Source organism: Desmodus rotundus, chromosome 3, assembly GCF_022682495.2.
Source record: "Desmodus rotundus isolate HL8 chromosome 3, HLdesRot8A.1, whole genome shotgun sequence".
Classification (NCBI taxonomy): domain Eukaryota; kingdom Metazoa; phylum Chordata; class Mammalia; order Chiroptera; family Phyllostomidae; genus Desmodus; species Desmodus rotundus.
Window position 1 is genome coordinate 37,963,632 of NC_071389.1, and position 20,894 is coordinate 37,984,525.

A 20,894-nucleotide genomic window follows, 5' to 3' on the forward strand; every position below is an offset into this window, starting at 1 on the left:
ATCAAGCTCCTTTATGCTGTGCTCTACCCAAGTGCAAGACAGGAGATAACATCAATAGCACAGCCCAGGAGTTAAACACCAATTTTTGAAAGATACTTTGAAACTATAAATATAACCTGTTCATTTTAGGAATGAGGAACTTGTGGCTGGAGAGGGAAATGGACTTTCTTAAATCACATAGCTTCCATTGGCAAAGTTTCTTAGATCTGAGATCCTAAATTCTGTGTTCCTTAGCCTACCTAGTAATCTTGTTTTAAAGGAGATTCTGATCCAGTAGGTCTGAGCTGAGACAGAGATGGCATCTGTGGAACATGTTTTGTGTAACAAGGGTTTAAACTGCCACAGCCACCTTGGAAATCCTCACTAAGCACCATATAAATGGGACTTCATCACATTTCCTTCCTTCATCCACCACCTTGTTCAGAACTGTTCTCTTTGTCCATCACTCACCCCTGATTCTATCCCACTATTGATCGTCTGCTGACTTTGCCTGTTATGTTCTCCTTGCTGTCCTTGATGTCTTTCCCTGGACAAGATGGCTTCATGCTTCACTCTTCTTTCTTGGCTAAGACTTTGGTCACTTTGGGAAGTCCCATTAAACTTCAGCTATGTTACCTGAAGCTGTCCTGAGTAAGTACTCTCCCTCTACAGCTTGGGTCCAGAATCCTCCAGCCCTCATGGGCTCCATCAGTTTCTTTTCTGTGAAAGCAAAACTGTAGAGAACACAGGTCTTTCATGCACTTCCCACTATACCACCCAGCCTCGATTCTAAGATTTACTGAGGCTGAAGGGGATTGGGAGGGCACAAGAATATTTTTTGTGCTAGAGTACATGCTTGTTTCCCACCCCCAACCCCCCAAAAAAGCTAATAGCCAAACAGGAACACTCTGGTTTCTAAAAACTTACAACCAAAATAGACTTTCTTTCCTGTTTACACTACATGAGTCAGATTGTGCTTCAGAGTTACGATTTGCTGAATGAATGACCGTAGGCAGACCAGAAAGTATCTATTAAATGCCTGCTACTTCCAATAGTGTAACATAGGGAACAAAATAGGCTAGAGTTAGTCAACAAATGAGAAACTGAGTCACTGAAGGAGAAAAGTGAGGAGAAACAAATGTTATATATGAACTTGAGAGGCTTGGGGAGTAGATTTCCCAAGCTCTTTTTTTTTTTTTTTTACTATAACCTAGAGCACATGGCTTCCTTGAAGCAGTCTTTCTTTTATGGTTAAAGCAGGGTCACTGCAGCTCAACTGCCCCAGTTTGAAGTTCAGCTTATTAAGCCTTTTGATTCCTTGGTTTCCCCAATGGTAACATGGAAATAATAATAGTACCCGATCTCATAGATTTGGTGTAAGGATTAAATGTTAATCATTTGAACATAAGCCCATTTAAATATTTCCCACTATAGAATACAGACTGGTGCAGCCACTGTGGAAAACAGTATGGAATTTCCTCAGAAAACTAAAAATGGAACTGCCTTTTGACCCAGAAATTCCACTACTGGGATTGTACCCTAAGAGCCCTGAAACACCTATCCAAAAGAACTTATGCACCCCAATGTTCATAGCAGCACAATTTACAATAGCCAAGTACTGAAAGCAACCTAAGTGCCCATCAACAAATGAGTGGATCAAAAAACTATGGTACATTTACACAATGGAATTCTATGTAGCAGAGAGAAAGAAGGAGCTTCTGCCCTTTGCAATAACATGGATGGAACTGGAGAGCATTATGCTAAGTGAAATAAGCCATGCAGTGAGGGACAAATACCATATGCTCTCACCTTTAACTGGAACATAATCAACAGAAGAAAAAAGCAAACAAAATATAACCAGAGATATTGAAGTTAAGAACAATCTAATAATAGCCAGAGGGAAGGGGGGAAGGGTGAGGGGGGAGAAGGGTTTTCAGGAACTACTACAAAGGACACATGGACAAAACTGAGGAGGAGGGTGGAAGCAGGGGAGGGAGGTGGGTTTGGCTGGGGTGGGGTAGAGAGGTGGGGAGAAAATGCAGACAACCGTAATTGAACAATAAAATAATTGAAAAAAAAAAGTAACAATTTCCCACTACATCATAAGTACCCAACAAATGTTAGCCAGCATTATATCAGCTGAGCTCCACCCCTTTGACTCGCACTTAAGAAATTTTATTGGAATGCAAGTGAGAGTGAGAAGAGAAAACAAGTCTTAATAAATTTAAGATTGAAATTATTATCAAGCATCTTTTCCAACCACAAAGAAATATATTATGTATATAGAAAATAAGTCCTTATGCTAATTTTGTCAGGAACCGGGATGTTGTATGTATGAAACAAGAGATACAAGTGTAAAGTTAATAAAGCTAAATAAAACTTTATATTACTATATTTGAATTGGAAATGATTCATTTGAACCTATGATATTTTAAAGATCAGTATTTTCTAGCCCTGCCCCCTAAAAGGACCTAGAAGCAATCACAACCTCATGACAGTGAGCATCCCTAGCATCTAAATTGTGGCTTACAAATACCATTCCCCTGCCAAAGGAACAAAGCATCCTCTGAGAAAGAAATGATGCTTAAGATCTGGAGCGAAATTGTTTCTTGTATTAGGAGGTAGGGAAGCTATCAAAGACTACTGAGGCTATGAGAGAAGGAACTCATGACCAAAATAATGACGGCAGCAGCGTACTGAAACGCACTGCATACAAAAACCCAGGTACTCATAATAAGACTCAATGGGAAAATAAATCAATAACCTCAGCGTGCTCAGTGTTGCCCTTATGGTAACCAGGCATCAAGTCTAAGCTGAAAATCAGTAATTTAAGGGAAAGGAGCATTTATCTTGCTTTTCCTCAGTGGAATCTGTTTCAGAGTAATCAGATATCCATAGTTAGTGAGCACAATGGGTCATGACAGAAGAATCCCCACCACTGAATATGAAAGGATAGCAAAATGAGAAAAATGGCCACTTTTCAACTTCTAATGAAATAATTGATTCAAGCAAAGATTACCCATAGATGAAACCATTAGATGGTTGAGAGGGAAATTTTAGAATGGAGATAGGCTGTCACCATCTGAAACTCTTGATCCAATAGCATTGTTCAACAGGGTACAACCATACAACTACACTTTGTGTGCCTTCTAAAGTGACGCAGTGGGAAGTCCATAGCACCAACTATGAAACATCCTTGGAAAATACACCTTGTACTTGGATCAATACATTAGAACTCACGTCTAGTCTACTATAAGTGGGGAGGGTGGAGAAACCAGTTAAATGATACCACAAGGAAGCAAATAGATGCATTTGGGATGTGAGGCTTTTTACAATTTTTAAAAATTAACTATAGTTGGTGCACAGTGTTACATTTAATTATATTAGTTTCAGGTGTACAATATAGTGGTTAGACATTTTTATGCCTTACAGCATGATCACCCCACTAATTCCAGTACCCGTCTGTTACCATGAAAACTTATCACATTATTTTTTACTATATCTGCCTTCACCTTTTTCCCATCCCCAACCTCCTCCTCTGTGGCAACTATCCTTTTGGTCTCTGTTTCTCTGGGTCTGTTTCTGTTTTATTTTTTTGGATTCCTCATATAAGTGAAACCACACAGTATATGTTTTTCTCTGACAATTTTACTTATTTCACTGATTTCACTCTATGTCCTTCCATGTTGTCACAAATATCAAGATTTAATCCTTTTGTTTTATTGCTGTGTAACATTCCATTGTATATATGTACTGCATCTTACCCGGTCATCCATCTATGGACACCTAGGTAGCTTCCATATTTTGGCTACTGTATAGATGACTTTCTATAAGACCTGGTTTCTTCCGTAAGAAAACAGCCTAAAAGAGGGAAGGATCAGGGAAAGAAGGCAGAGAGAAGAGGTTACTCTAAATTACAAGAGACTTAAGAAAAACAATTAAATGTAATATGTTTGGATCTTATTTAGGTCCTGATTTGAACAAACCAACAGTAATAACACATCCTCAAGATAGTTGGAGAAATTTGAATAATACCAAGGCATTATAGTGAATTTCTTCAGATGTGAAGAAATGCTATGGTCAGCTAAGAAAATGTCCACATTCTTAAAAGATGTATCTTGAACTATTCATGAATGAAATTATTTGAGATCTGAAATTTGGACCAAAACATAATAATAATTTGGTGACATTACAGGTGGAAGTTAAGCAAGAAAGGCAAAGTCCTGATATGTATACTGGGTATATGGAGTTTGTTATATTAAATCACATTATGAAAGTATATGCTATACTACTAATATTAATGTTGGTACTAGTATTATATCCTCACCACTTTTGTGTACATTTGAATGGTCTTGTAATAAAAAATATCTTTTAAATAACATAGGAAAAGCTTGAATCAGACTTAATACACATTTTGCTAAAAATCATTTGCAGACTTTGATATTTTTATTAATAGCAAACATTTCCGTTCCATCACGCATCACCATGCCAAAACATTGAAACTGTGACCACGAATGCTGTGTGCTCCATCTGCTCTAATCAGTTTGAGTGAAATGAGTGTGCTCAGTTGTCAGCCACCAGACTGTGGCTTAGGAGCAGGAACTGTGTCCTATTCTACCGGGAGCCCCTGCACAGGTATATAGTCAGTGCTCAGAGCAGATGCACTTAAGAGGTGAATATTCATAGGAATCCACTAGAGATTGTTTAAAATGCGGATACTTGGCATTAACTCAGACCTTCTGATGCACAATGTCTGTGTGGGGTCTGGAGAATTTTCATTTTTAGTAAATTTTCCAGTGAGTCTCATGCACATGGTTGGGAACCCACACCTTGAGAAACACTTATTTATCTGGTCTCCATTAAACAGTCATGTGGGACAGTTTCACAGGGGAGCTCAGGAGTAAGCAGAGTCAATAAACAAATGGATGGCATGTACGTAGTTATACTCATCTGTTTCAGAGGCTCTGATTTCTGAGGTTAAATAATGAGAAGGACTGATTAGTAAATGGCAAAGAGAGCAGAGTAACTTCAAATGCAGCATTTGAGTTCAATTTTATTTTTATTTAAATGGAAACTTCTGCGGGAGTCAAAAGCAAAGTGTCTTGATTATAGACAGCACAGCCATGGATAAATATAAATCCTAGCTTTCCAGACAGCTGTGTGAGAGGGCTAAGGAGCACACGGCACTAACTAGCGTGATTATACAAAGCATGTGCTTATAACACGACTTAAATGAATATGGGCTTCCTCAAATTCAATTTATAAGATTTCTCATTCTCTCCCATCAGCCCTATAGGAATCTGTTTGAATCTACCAGTGTATTGGTTGGAGTAATATTGTTCCCATACAATTCCTCATCCCATGCCAACACATTTTGTGTGCCCACAACCAGGGTTCATGTAGAGGACAGATAGATGATCACTGAATGATCATGCTGCCTAACAGATCCTACATTGGGTCTTAGAGAGAAAGGGCCAAGATTCCTGCCAATTCTGTTCCTCAGTTGCCCCCTTGTTCCTCCTTTTCTCCACACTTGGCAAATGCTCTGCCGAAGATGCCCTTCCCCCCTGCCTCTTCCTGACCAGGTTCCACTCATCCATTGAGCCACAGCCCAAGAATCCGCTCTTCCAGAAGTTTCCTCTAATGCCAAGCTGACATAAAGAGCCCCTTCTCTATGCTCTTATAAGCATTACCTCCATCGTAACATAATCAACTATTAATTTTTGTCATTACTGCCTCCTCTGTGAGAACCGTATCTCACTCATTGCCATACCCCAGGTATATCGCACAAACCTGATATGCTGCAGATACTAACTGAATGAATGAATGCTTAACCAGCAGATGTAAGCTAGTCAGCTAATTCAATTTAAGTAAAGTATGTCTCTGAGTTGAAATATTACAAACACTATCAGAAATTTTTTAAATATTGAAAGGTTAGAAAAATGCCACAAGACAGCAGATGGATAAAAATGTTAGGTTTTCAAAAGGCAACTAAAAGTGAATTTAAGAAAATATGAATTTATTTACTTGTAACTGACTACTAGAAAAATTTAAGAGCATTTTAAAAACAGAAGTGATCATTGAGATTTATTCAATACATAATTTTTTTTAAATCTTAAGTCCTGTAAAACTCTCTCTCACATTCAAGCTTTTGACAAATATTGTATGGTGTTCATGTAAAAAGAGAAAAACATTAGCAGGAAGATAATGCCATTTAGACAAATTTGTAGTTGATTAAATTTATATATTAATGAAGGGATCCAAATTAGCCTGGTGGGAGAATACTATCATTTCTTCTTTACCTTTCCTATTTAACAATTGTGCACATTATGTGGAAAAGATTCATAAGGTAAGCCTAACAAATACTTTCATCCATTCAACAGACAAATGCTGAGCACTTACCTTGTGCTTCCTCTTGAAAAGATCATTGGGTAGTAAATAGATAATTATATTACAACGTGTCAGGTGCTGTCCCAGATTCTGGAGCAGAATCTCGAGAGGCTGACCTAATCATTGCTGTTATAAGAGACCGAGTAATACTTGCTGTTATTAGACAAGATTTAGGAAACCATGACACATGATATAATCAAGTTTAAAATATCTGTATCAAAAAATAAATAAGTACAATTAAGAATAAAGACCAAATTTTTAAAATGCTTCTACTTGCAAGAACAATTGAAACTTAAAAGAAAAAAATATATAATGATTAGTGATTTTAAAAATACTGCAAAAATTGGACTTAACCAATTATACAACAAAATAATGTATGTGACCTGATTTGACAGGTCTGTTAAAAGGCAGGTTTTTCCGTATCCTCTCCAGCTTACTAATTTTATTGTAATAGTAGATAAAAATAAAGTATAACAATAGCAATCCAATTTCTTTCTTGAGCCTCAGTGTCCTTATCTATCTAATGGGCATAATCATAGGACCTGCCGTGAGGAGTTGCATAGGGTCTCCAGGTATGGCTGTACTGGAGAAAATGAATGACAGGGGGTTATTTGCTCATGAAATATTTATGGAGTGACTACCATGTTCCTGTGATAGGTTCTGGATACGTGTAAACCACTTTACACCATGCTTAGCACATAGTATATGCACCAAACATGTAGCTATTATTATTATTAATCCCTGTTGCAATGATCCTGGTTATCCGCCTGGCCTCTAGAGACAGGCAGTGCACCTGCTTTTTAAGGCTCAGCAACAGGAGAGTCTGTGCATGGGATATTGTAGTTAGCACATCGTAAACCTCTTCAGAGCTCTTTTCTTATCAAGTGTCATTGAGAGTTCCAGCCAGAGACACACTCGCAGGATTGTGTCTGCTGCTAGACTTCTTAGGAGAATCAAGTGTTTTTAAAATCAACTCATGATTAGTCCCTGACTAGACCAGCATTCATTGAAATTCCTCACCTCTGGACTTCCACGCATTGGTAAGTCTGTGACATACAATCTAGCACTTAAATTTTACCATCTTGGAGTAGTAAGAATGTTTAAGGTTATCTTAAAAGATATTAGTTAATAAGCCTCAGGTTTTTGGAGTCGAACAATCAAACCCATGTTCAACCCCTAACTGTTTGACCTTGAAAGAGTTATTTTGTTTTCTCATAAAATCAATGCAGTAAAGATTTAATGAGATTACATACCTAGCAGGAACTCACTGAATGCTAGTCATCAGTAGTATCATCAGAAATAGGCTGTTCACTGATTCACGGCGGGGTGTAAGAATGTCCTCCACATATTAAGCTAAAATTTTCCATCTTCTAACTTTGCTCTTTCCAGTGGCCTGAAGTCTTCCCTCTGAAGGTTCATAGAGTCAATTTACGTCCTATCTTGTCAAGGAAAGCTACTCAGACAGTTGAAGGTAGCAGCGATATCACCCTAGGGTTACCAACTATCCTGGTTTGCCCAGGACTCAGAGGTTTCCTGGGATACAGGACTTGCAGTGCTAAAATTGGGACTGTTTCAGGCAAACCAAGAGTTTGCTTACCCCCGTCTCTGTTCTTCCCCAGGATGAATATCCCCATGGCCTTCAGACATATGACACATTATGTGGTCCTCCCATCATCTTATTATACTTCCCCATAGACACTCATTTCTTTTTCAATGTTTGTATTAGTGTATAGCACAAAACATTCATGCTGTGTTGTAGGTATGGTGGAAAAGCACTTTGAAGTGTTTTCTCTTCTGATACATAACATCGGTTCTTCTTCTTCCATCTCAGGAGCCAAGATTTTTGCAAACCATTCTCCTAATTTCACTGGTCACATTATATGCAAGGCCCCTTGCTTATTTATTCCTTGTTGTCTGCATTTGCTACTTTTCTTTCTCTCCCTCACTTAGGCACTCATTCTAATGTGGGATAGATTAAATGAGGGTTTGTGTCACTGTCGATCATATAGTTGTTTTTTTATTTATATATTTTTCAATCTCCTTAAGTGGCACTATGCTATACAACTCATTCTCTCTTATTTTTAAAATTAAAGGCTGTTATTAAAATCTGCCTATATCTTCATGTAGACATCTATTTCCTTCCTTCTAACTTATGCATACTATTCCTGAGTGTATATCCACCTCATTTTCTAAATCCATGCCCCCATGATGATAAACAGGTGATGTTTTACTCCCAGCTGCTACATATAATATTGTGATAAACATCCTTATTCTCATTCCCTTTATGAGAAATCTCTTGGATAAGTTTTAGTCATCCAGAATCCGCTTGAATTAGTTGAGACAAAAAAAAGGTATCTAATGGAATTTGTTACCTTTAAATGGCTGGAAGCAAGTAGGATCTAGGCTGAGCTTCCAAGAATAACTCCCAGAAACACACAGCAGAAGTGGCCCACCTGGGAGCAATGGCCTCTCCCTCCATCAGGGGCTAGAGGACCCAGAAACCAGCACCACCACTATGAAACCAACGCTTGAGAAGAAGATGTCCATTGCCCAGCTTTTCAATACTCAAACATTAGGACAATGGCTACACCTCCTGCAAAATAAATAGCAGCAATTCGAAAGTGTTCATGAGCATGCATACCAGCAAAAATAAGAGCCACAGCAGAAAACAGATCTCTGCCTCACAACAATCACTCCTACCTTACAAATATCACACGCATGCATTTACTTGGAGGGCACTAAGTCATTCATGGATCCTGAGCAGTGAGGCATCAGAAAAATATATATTTTTACCTCCCTATCACCTAGTGTGCAGGAAACCAGGTTATACAGTGAGGCAAAAGAAAGTTGGGTGAACAAATCTATAGAATTTGCCACAAAACAAGAGTGGGACTGATGGGTCGTGAGCATTCACAAACTTAATTTGTCCAAGTAATGCCACATTGTTCTGAAGCCGAGGTCTTTCAAACACAAAGTCGTATCATGCTTTGCAAAATCAATACAGCACATGGGGTATCTGAGGACTAATCCACACTCTTTTCAGTTTAACAATTTAAAACATTATTTTCAGAATTATAACAGCCTCTTTTCTGGCCTTTATAAATAAAGGCTAATGAAAAGGCACCAAATGTGTTCTATTGGAAAAGTTTTCAAGACATCAAAAGATATCATCGCAAAAATGATTTTCTCATTAGAAATGGTTCGAGGTGGGAAAGGTGTGTTTTTCTACAACCTTCACATGTTTGCATCTGCTATTCACTGGAAATCTCCCTTTTCCACCTGGAGAACTTTTGTTTGTCCTCCAACACCCCATTCAATGTGATCTCCTGTTTTGTTTGCTCTGAACCCCCAGGGAGAAATTCAAATCTAGGCACTTCAATTCCAGAACCCACCCTCTTAACCCTTGTGCAAAAAACCAGTGTGGAATAAACATAAAAACAAATGTGTAATTTGATGCAATTCATCTTATGATGGACATACCAGCAAGGCAGAAAGGGAACATAGCGGAAGAAGCACCTGATTGAGCTGGGGGAGTCATGGAAGGTCTTCAGAGGAAGAGAATTGAATATTTGAACTGACTCTTGAAGAAGAAGCAGGGAAGAGAATTTTAAGCAGAGGGAACAGCAAAGGCAGGGAGGAAGGAAAAAGCATCTGTCTCCTAAAAGCATAATGATACACTCTTCCCCCAAATATCAGTCAATTAAAGGATGTTTTTTAATAAGTCTGGATCTTAGAGATCATCTTTGTAGTAAATTTTTATTTTACACTTCAAAAGAACAAACCAGCTTTTTATCACCAATTGATCAGTGGTACAATTAAGATTGATGGTGCTTCCAAAAATTCTTGGATGATAAATACGGTCTCTTAAAAGCACAGCTTCCCAGGTTCCCTAGAGTTTCTTATTCAGTGGGTCTGAGATAAGCCAAGAACTCATGACATATAACTAGTATCCCGGGAGATTCATCAGAGAAGTCTAGCAAACACTGAGTTACCTTGGGCCCTGAAGTTCAGCACTCCTCCCACAAGTCTCTGCAGCGGAGGGGGACTCCAGCAGAGCATTAGGCCTCCAGGTCAGTTAACAATTAAGTTGCATGAACCACTGCAATTTCATTAGACAATGTGACTTGTGAAGTCAGCAACCTTGCACCACATTTGTCTTTATTGGCCCACTGCCTGGCACTTTCCCTACAGGGTCTTATCTAATCCCCTCAACAATCCTGCAAGGTAGATATTTTCTACATTGTACAGATTTAGAAACCAAAACTCGGAAGATTTGGGAAACTTGTAGGTCATGCAGCTTACAGTAAGTAGCTAAGTTAGAACCTGAAACCAAATCGATCTGAATTCAGAGCCCGTGCTGGCCCCATTACCCTGACTTCTGGAGGGTCTACAGTAGGTTCTGTCCTCACAGAGTCCATCAGTATGAATGACTAGCCATAGTGGAAGTCTGCAAGTCTTGACTCAGGATCTTTCCGTTTCAGGTTGACCCTTCACTGACCTTTACCCCCCACCCCACCTACTTCACCGCAAGAGGCCATCCTGTTTGTTCTTTGCCACTCTGCTGCAATTTTCCACCTGGATTATTTGTTGCTATAACAAGCAAGGCCACACCAATGTCTGGCATTAAAAGAAGTATGAGCCTTCATTCCTGAGGTAATGAGACCTTTTTTTCCAAGTTCCTTCCTCTAAAGTTCATGAACTTAATAAAAAATAAAATAAGAACAGCTCTATTACAGCCCAGACCTCTGCTGCAGGAAGCCGGGGCTGATTAGGTAAAGGCAGTGCCTGGATGAAAAAGAACACGTATTCGTAGATCAGCTCCGGTCTTCACGTTCTCGCAACCAGATTCATAGAAAGCCCCAGGGGGAGGCACCACAGCCTGTATCTGGGCCTCCTGGTTACACACTGCAGGGGACACACATGTCACAAAGGGCAAAGTGGACCTTGACAAAGAGATGTTTACACTTTCCTCCCCTTGGCAGTAGAGCTTTGGAGAAACCTAACACTCAACTCTTTGAAGTTATTGGAGACTTGCATTCATATTCAATGCCTCTGCATCACGACCACCCAGAATTGTGTGGAAAACCAATAGCTGAGTGAAAGGAGTCACCCCGGGCTCTGGCCACATGGGCCTCTTGCTCTTCAATGGCCATTTCCATAGGCTCTGCAACCACTCAGCAGTAGCCCCAGAGTGGCCTTTGCCATCACTCCAAATGGCTCCCTCCCTGAGACTCTTAAAGTCCACTATTTCCCCCTAGGATCCCCAACTCCTACCAGTTCACTTCCACAATTGCTGCTCTAAGGCCCCACTGGGCTGTCCATAAATTTGACTTGCCCATCCATGAATCCCTTGCTAACATTCACATACATATGTAGAAGACATGTTCTGAGTGCCATTCATACTCCAGGCATTAGAGGTTCACCTTAAATAAGATCCACCCCTACTTTCACAGACCAGCTTCGCCTCCCTTCCTGCCCAACCTCGTCCATCCTCTCACCAACCTACAGGCCCCGCCTTCTGCTTTACCTAGTCCCTCATCCTCTCTACACAAGCTGCCCGACCACTGGAGAAGTTGCCTAAGTTTGTTATATGGCGAAAGAACAGAATTAGAAAACTCTGCCTTCGCTTCAATTTCTACATCACAAGGGTACAATAATAAATAAAAGGAAAAGAATCTAAAACCCGAATACACTGTGAAACACAGTGGGTATTCAGTAGATACCACCACCACCACCCAACTGATGTTTGAAGTCAGGCAGGTGTACATTTGAATTTCCACAATCTATTCAGTTTGCTGTGTGCCCTGAAACACACTCCCCTTCTCTGTAAAATGAAGGCAGTAAAACAGCAAATTCTTAGGGTGGTAAAGAGGATTTAGAAGCAAAGATGTCAACAACTCATTAGTTCCATTGTGCCTTGCCTAAATGAAAGTGGCATGTTTGGGCTTCAGATCCTACACTGTTGTCTCAGTTTGAGGTGGTTTTCTGATCAGCAGCTTCGCCCTGTTGAATCAGAGGCGCTCCGCTGATGACAGGTTTAAGACCTGCTAGGCTCCTAGAACCCATGCCATTGCCTCCAAATTCTCAGCTAAGGCCATTGAAAAGATTGCAGAGAGATTCAGAAAACAACAATCAGGAGGCCCCGAAGCCCGGGAGGTTTTGTGCAAGGGAAATGTAACATTGCAGTGCCTGGGGCTCAGTGCTCCCAGCCCTAGGACCCCCATCGCAGATGTGGTGGGCAGCAGTGATGAGGAGTGTGCTGCATTTCCTATGAATTAAGCCACGGAGCTAGGAGAACAATGTCATCATTGATGGGGAAAGGTCGCTGAAATTCCAAGGACACTTGAGGCCTTTCACTGGGCTGAGACAGAGATGCCTAATATTAATCCTACGTAATATGAGTCTGTGACCACTCACTTTCTGAGGGGCCTGTTGGCAGCTCAATCGGCCATTCACTGTGATTCAGTGCATCCTCAAGGAAGTGGTTTGGAGGGGAGAAACTCTTTTTTTAATCTATAATCCAAAGCTCCCCCAAAATGTATTAGCCCAGGCCATTCCGATTCTTGGGGGAAAAGATGCTTTGCTCCACTGACGACTTATTTAATTTTTCTTTGTGGTTGGGGTGGGGAGCAGGAACCCAACCTCCAGGCACAGTCAAATCAGTGTTCTTTCATTTATTCAACACACAGTAATGGGGCACAGAATATAACTAATCTACTGGATAGTTAGCTGCCTTCCTGATGGTGCTTTCTAACCCATTGCCTTGTGTCTAAAGCCCATCTCTCTGCATACCCATTTAATACTGGTGTGTTCAAGTTTATTCATTTATTCAACCAGTACTTAATGAGCACTTTTATCTATTCTCAACACTGTAGTAAGGGATACAATGGGAAATGAGATAGAGCCATTCTCTCCCCTCATGCAGTTTACAACTAATTAGAAAGTAAAACCACTTCTTTATTAGAATTAAGTATAATGGGTATTATGCTAAATAAAGTTCAAAACTTAATGAGGACATATAGCAGAGAGTTGAAGAGTATCTTTGAAAAAATTGGTATTTTAGCCAGAAGTGGACAAAAGGCTGAGTTGGCTTAGGGCAGAGGAAACAGGAGACTAGGGACACGAAAAGAGTGACCTGTACCTGGGCTGTAGAGACTAGGAAGTGAAAGAGGTGAGCCACAGCTGACTCAGATCCAGGGGAGGGGAGAGCTGATCGTTACACTGATTTCCAGATTTTTAGGCTAAACACAGTTTTCAGACCATCTTTGGCTCCAAGCTTTATAACCTACAGTCTTCAGTAAGGCCTAAGCACAGAGTTCCAGGAGCCACTTATCAGGGAGGGGAATTCAGACCACATCCACTCACATCTCCAGAGTCTGATTACTGCAAATAGAAGAATCACTGTGAAGTGGGCAGGTGAAAGCAGTCTACTGAGTGGGATGCTGAATTGCCCCACTCCTTTTCTCCTTCACTGACAAGGGAATGAGCTTCAGGAGAGTGTAGCAAATAAGTGAAATCTTTGTCTCTCCGAATGAGTTCTCATCTCCAGGATTAGGTTAAACTGCGTCCCAGAAAGGAGAATGGCTCGTATAAAGCTTTGAGGATATGTGAAAAGTGACAGCAGAGCTCAGAGACAGGAGTCAGAGATCCAACAAACATGTGCTAAACTCTTCTTTGGCCATTAGTTAATATACACTCAACAGACACGTGCTGAACGTAGTGTGTCTGCAGAGTTGAGGTTGCGGCCAGGGTGTTATGAGAACACAGAAGAGGGTCACCTACCTCAAGCTGTGACAAGTCTGAAAGGCCCCCTGAAGGAGAGACACCTGAATAGAATAGAATACAGACATCCAGTCCACGGCAGAGTATAGAAGAGAAACGTGTAGTAGAGCATGGTTCGACCTCTGGAACCAGACAGCCTGGGGTCAAAGTGGGCTCTGTCAATTACTAGCTGTGTTAACCTGGGCAAGTTTCCCTGATCTCACTGTGCCTCACTTTCCTCATCTGCAAAATGAGAATAATAATAGCACTTAGCTCCCAAGCTCGATGTGAGAATTTTAAAACAGAGTTAATCCATACAAAGTATGTGGAACAGTAACGGGTGTGGCAAGTGCTATATAAATGTTAATGATGATTTAAGGAGATCTGTGGTCAAGGGTTTTGGGGTTTTTTAAAAATTTTATAGGCTTACTTTTTTGAGCAGCTTTATAGAAAAATTAAGCAGAATGTACAGTGAGTTTCCATATACCCCTCCCCTCCACACAAAATTCCCTCCATTACTAACACCTTGCATTAGTATGGTGCTATTGTTACAACTGATGTTCCAATACTGACATTATCACTAACTAAAGCCCATGGTTTATATTAGGATTCACTTACTCTTTGTGTTGCGCATTCTGTGGGTTTAGACAAATGCATATTATGTATTGGTCATTACTATATGATACAGAATAGTTTTATTGCCCTAAAAATCCTCTATGTTCTACTTGTTCCTCCCCCAAACCTCTCTACCCTGCCAACCACTGATCTCTTTACTGTCTCCAGTTTTACCTTTTCCGGAATGTCATATGGTTGGAATCATTAGGTGTATATAGCTTTTTCACATTTCTGTCTTTGATTTGGCAATATGCATTTAAGTTTTTCACATGACTTTCTTTCTTCCTTTCTTTTCATTAAGTTTGAATAAGGGGTAGGTATAGTCATACAAAGTTGAATGACAATCCTCATATTTTGTCACTCTCTAGAAAGTTCTGTGAATCTTTGTCTTTGGAACCCTATTTCATCTTCCAGTGAAGTCCTACACTAAGACTTCTTGGTTCCAGTTGTGACCCTTTTAAAATGAAAATGTTTCTAGCAGGTCACGTTTTTAATGTTTCAGGCCTAGAACCATAGCATTTTTCCAGCTAGAAGGAGGCTCGGCAAAAGCTGAGATGGAAAGCAGAAGGAAAGATGACTTCCTGAAGAGGACACAATCAGAAATAAGTGACATGTCACCCATCTAGCATGTCACAAGTCACTTGAATGCAGGTTTGGATAGGTGCAGTCACCACACACCCTGAACGGAAAAATTAAAACACAATGTTCAACTAAAGAGCTTGTGAATTTTGTCCATGAACATATATAGGTACAATCTTATTTAATGATTTAATGTTTATGCTTTATTCATAGTAACAGCATTAAAGTAAGTCAGGGCTATTCATTTACCAACATAATTTATTGGGTGCCTACAAAAATGTTAAGACAATATGCTAGGTATGAAGATATACAGGTAAAACTAATACAGGCTAGTAGAAAGTAGGTATAAATTGTTGCCTGGGCAATCAAGGAAGGCTTCCCAAAAGAGATGACATTTCATCAGGCCCTGAAGGATGAGCAGACATAGGTGGGAAAGGCAGGATGCTAGCGTGAGCTTGGGATGAGGAAAGTGTGTGATGTTTATCTGGGAACAGTGAGCAGTTCCGTCACTGGGGCGTGGTGGAAGTGGGACTGCATACTTCCAGTGATAGTGTCAGTGTAACACTAAGAATCTGCCAAGACGCTGGGCTGGGCAGAGTCAGCACAAGGCCAACTCTTCCACTTCACCACTGTTCCCAGGGCCAGGGCTGCTCCGCCAGGTTCAAGTGGTCAGCCACTGAACCCTTGCCAAAAGGCAGTCTACAGTGGGTTCTTAGAGAACTCAAGGACTCCCTGCTTCCTCCTTGTGTCCTTGGCTGCTGTGTCCTTATTGTGCCCCCTAAGGAACAAGTTTCCTCTCATTCCTGAAGGGCAGACAATAGAATTCTTCTGAGAGAGCCTTCTCAGGAATGAGAAGTCCTAAGGCAGCTTTAATTTAGCCTGTGTGATGGAGGGTGGGCTTTCCTTCCTGGAAATCCAGTTTGCTAACAAATGCCTCCCCACCCTTCTCCTACCCCCACTGGCTTCCCTGTGCTTCCAACTCCCACTTCCTCTGCTAAGCAGCAGCCTCCCAGGCATACCTCACAGCCAGGATGGGCCTCAAGTGACTTTCTACATTGAATTCCAGACTCCTGGGTGATGCAGCCGTTTTCAACCAGCCTTCCCAAGTTTGTCAGAGCAAGGAAGGCTCTGGGTCTGCAGAATGCCCCTTTCAAATAAACACCCAGTCAACAAACAAGCCCCTTGTCAAGGAGGGATCAGGAGTATGGGTGACAGGGAGAGGATTTGGGGAAAGCAACAATTGTTTGGGCTAATCTCTCACAAGCTCTTTCAGTACATACCTCCCTCCTGACTGCCTGCCCATCTCTGTAGATGAGCAAACACACACACACACATGCACACACATGACACCTAGCTCTCTTGTCCCCTGCACTCACACCCGTGACCTCCCCACGGCGAACCTTTCCTGACTCTTCTTGTCCCTGTTAATTCTTACACTATCACGCACCTCCATACCATAGGACACAGTGGAGATGGGGTGGAGAGAACAGGAGCTTTCAAATAAAAAAGACAGTATAAACCTCTCTCAACTAATTTTTCTCACTGCAACCTGGAGATAAAGAAAACGAAAGAATTAAAGGATATAATTATGTAAATAACCCAGAACCGAAGCTGGCACAGAGCAAGTATAATCTCAGGTTATTTCCATCCCTCTTCCTCCCTTAAGAAATTAAATTCAATTGCATTCAAACAAGCACAGCACTGCAACATCCCTTAAAGGTCATAGAGAGGCAGAATGGTGGGAAGAACAAAGGCTCAGAGGTAGATCCCATCTCTTATAAGTCACATTTTTATTGCAAAGAACAGAAATCCCAACTTCACCTGGCTTGGCGGGGGGTGGAGGGGAGAACTTATTGCTTTGGCAAAACTGATTAATACTCCCAATATCTATTCTCCCATTCTTGTCTTTAGTAACAGAACTTACTGTCTCCAAGTTACCAAAAGGTCATAACCATCAATTCCATGTGCACACTAGAGACCATATTTCCCAGCTTCCCTTGCATCTATGAGTAGTCTGTAGAATGTAAATGAAGGAGATAAGTACAATTTTTAGGTCACTTCTCTAAAAGGAAGTTCATTGTTCTCCATGGCTTCTTCTGCTCTTCCCCTGGTTAAGAAATTGGTCAATTGGAGCAACTGTTATAGCAGCACAGCCTATAACTTATAAACACAATTCATTTCAGGTGAGACTAGATCTGGCCACCTCTAACAACGTCACCAAGGATCTGGTTTCTTTCATCATCTCTGTTCTGCTACCAGAGCTATGTATCTTATTGTCAGACTCCACCTGTCCCTTTCCCACAATTGGTTCCTACTTTCCCAACCTACCCTAACTCCAAACCCAAAATAGCTTCAGGGTTCCCCTGATGCTAACAAAAACTGTTGCATCCAATAGAGATCTCAGATCTTCACACAACACGCTCTAGAGAAGAGTGATGTTTCCTTCTACCAGCATCGGAAAGGGGAATTGGGACACTGAAGACAGAAAGATAAGCTGGCAAAGTTAAATGGCCTCAGTTACTCATTTTATTCTTTGAGCACGGCTCCCCTGTTTAGCTAGAGCCCTTAGGTCAGGACTTACACCAACTACAATGGACTTCAGATTCAAGCTCTGATATTCAGAGTGGGTTCCTCCAGGGCCTTCTTGGGCTTCTATTGTTGGAGGGAGCACAACCAAGACTTTTGTTCCCAAGATGAAATCAAGTGCTGTTAGGAAGTAGAAATCAATGCTGGGAAGCTAAACAATGGTAAATGTCCAGTCCATCACCTATATGCTGACATCATCCAAATTTGGAACTCCAGGCCAAACCTCTCTCCTGGGATTCAGACAGGGCCAGGACTAGGGTGAGGCAAGCAAGGTGCCTAGGGGCTAAAATTTAAGGAGACAGTCATTCTCAAGTGCTGACCCTGCACTTGCAAAACACTGAAAATATGTGCCTCCTTCAATGTTGTTCCTTGTGCACCATTCTTGCTTCACCCTAGTCTTACCCTTGACCCTCAGGCCTGTGTACTGGCCATTGACCTACCAGGGGTAAGTCATAGGCTTCTCAAGTTCAGCATGATTAAGAAATATCCTATCAGCTTCCACTTCCCAACCTTGTCCTCCTATGCTCTTTAGGTCAGGAAATAACACTAACATCCACAACTTACTTGGCTGCTCAAGCTAGAATCCTGGGAATCATCCCTGATGTCACCTTATTGTCACTTCTGCCAGTCAATCACCAAGTTCATACATATCTTTAGACTCCATTCACATCTCTAATCCCTCCATCCCCATGACACCAAACTAAGTTACTACCACCTTTCTATTAAAAATCAGCAACAGCTCCCTAACTGGTCTTCCCATTTCCAATCTTGCTTTCTTCCAATCCCTTTTTCTTATCACGACCAAAATGGGGATTTTTTTCCCCCAATTTTGTTTACAAAGTAGTTCCCTGAAAACTGGTCCCATCAACTTCTCCAGCCTTGATTATTGCTCCCAGCCCCTCCTCAGTCCCACCATAACACAGTTGTACTGTCTTCTCTTAAATCCTTAACCCTTCCTCTATGTTTCCAGGTCTCTCAATGTGCTTTTTCTCCTCCTACACACCTCCTCCATCACATATTTATTCTTTGAGTATTAGGTTAAACTTTATTTCCTCCAAAGGCCTTCCCAACCCATAAAATAGGTAAGTGAGCCCCATAACAGATAATTTTATTTTAAAAACACTCATCAGGTGCTTTTTTAACCATTTGCTTACTGTCTGCCTTCCCTGATTGGTTGTAAGCTCCTTGAGCTGCTTATCATAAATTAGATGAATGATTGACATAAGAATCAGCCTTACAAGTCCCAAAATTAAAACTCTGACAATGCATTTATTTATTCAGCTATTATCTACTAAGTCCCCGAAGGTGCCAGGTCTTTGTTAGGTATTGAAGCTACAGAAACTAAAGAGACATGCACACCCTCAGGGCACTCAAAGTTTAATATACTTCTGAAGAGCCCACATTTTGGAGTAAGAGGCATTGGTTCCCTCACCTGTAAAATGGGGCTACAGCCAATTTCTCTGGTATCTTCATCACCTCCTGTGGACTCATTCCTGATTTCAACTGTAATGGATGTTTCCATGCAAGCTCAGTATCATCTTGTACTGTCAACTTCCCACCTCAAGCAAGTATCACCTATCTTTCAGCATTCTGCCTCAGTGCTTTCTCCAATGTGGCCATAGTCTGCTTTACCTGTGTAGGTAATCTCAGCCCAGGCATGCAGGAGCACTTCCCACACAGCTCTTAATGAGGCATGGCAACTGGTGTGTCGATGCTACAGCCTCCCACTCTGCTCGGAGATCGAACGGAACCCCCATCAGAACCTACAGCGGTGACCTCAAAACAAACTTATTTTGCCATTTCCTCCTTCCCTGTCTCCCTCTCTCTGTGGCCTCATTCTTGGGATCCCCTGTATCAGGCTTTGCTTTGAGTGCAACCAAATTAGAACACAAATCCCAAAGGTTGACTGTGGCAACATGTGTGATATTTCCTAACACACTGTCACTGCTTAATAAATTGTAGTTATTGTTAGATATCATATCCTTTTTTGAAGTTATTTTAATTTAGAAATAAAAAACATCTTGGAAGAAAAAAATGAAAGAAGAATACAAAATGTGTAGGCAATATTTTACTCAATGAACTTCTCAAATCCTCACTTGTTCACCAATAACCAAGATGAAAAACCCTCATCTAGAAAGGTATTCAGCCACCAACAATCATGTTATTAATAGGGATATGAACCAATTTCACAAAAAAAGCCAATGAACCCCATTATAGCAAATCCTATTGCTATTGCCATGGCAATCTTCTGGAATTCTTTTCTACCAGGTTTGGTGCATCTTTTAACCAGCCGAATTGAATCCTTCACAAACTGCCGACTTGGTTCAACAAACTGCATTACCTGATCCGTAATGTTGCTTGCCAACACCTCAGATGCTTGGGACATGTGGCACAGGAGTGGACCTGCTGAGGCCCACCAGAACTAGCGATTATAGTCTTGATGGGGAAGATGGACAAGTACAACCTAATACAGTAAATGCTCTAATAGGAGTATAATGTGATTGGACATGCAGAATGAGAAGTGAAGAAGCCCTTAAGTTTGAAGGAATCAAGGATGCTTCACAGAGGAAGTTTCTCCTGAACTGAGCTTTCTTAAAGGTCCACAGATCAGGAGAAAGAGTTCCCAGCCAAGAACATAGCAAGAATAAAAATGGGGCATATGACAGAACATGGCATGTCATGGGACACATAAGCACTTCAGAAAGTTAAAAGAAGGTTGATGAAGGGTAGAAATCAAGGGTACAGAGAGCAGCAGTCTCAAGGACCCCCCATCAAGGAGAGAGGCAAGGTCTGAGGCCCCTATGGAGATGAGCGGCCAGGCTCTCCTGCAGATAGCTGCACAAAGAGAAGTGCATAAGGTCCACTATCCAGCTACACATGTGCTTTCCTGCTCCTGTTTATTTACACTCTGCTTGGCTGGACGGAATCAAGGCATAATTCCTGACCCACCCCCTTCAGCACCCTGCAGAGAGGGGGAAGCAGGG

At 41.2% G+C, this 20,894-nt stretch overlaps 1 pseudogene; it reads right to left on the reverse strand.

Annotated features, from left to right (window-relative positions):
• Positions 1–20,052: 20,052 nt before the first annotated feature.
• Positions 20,053–20,296, reverse strand: LOC112314487 (protein transport protein Sec61 subunit gamma pseudogene; annotated as a pseudogene).
• Positions 20,297–20,894: the final 598 nt, after the last annotated feature.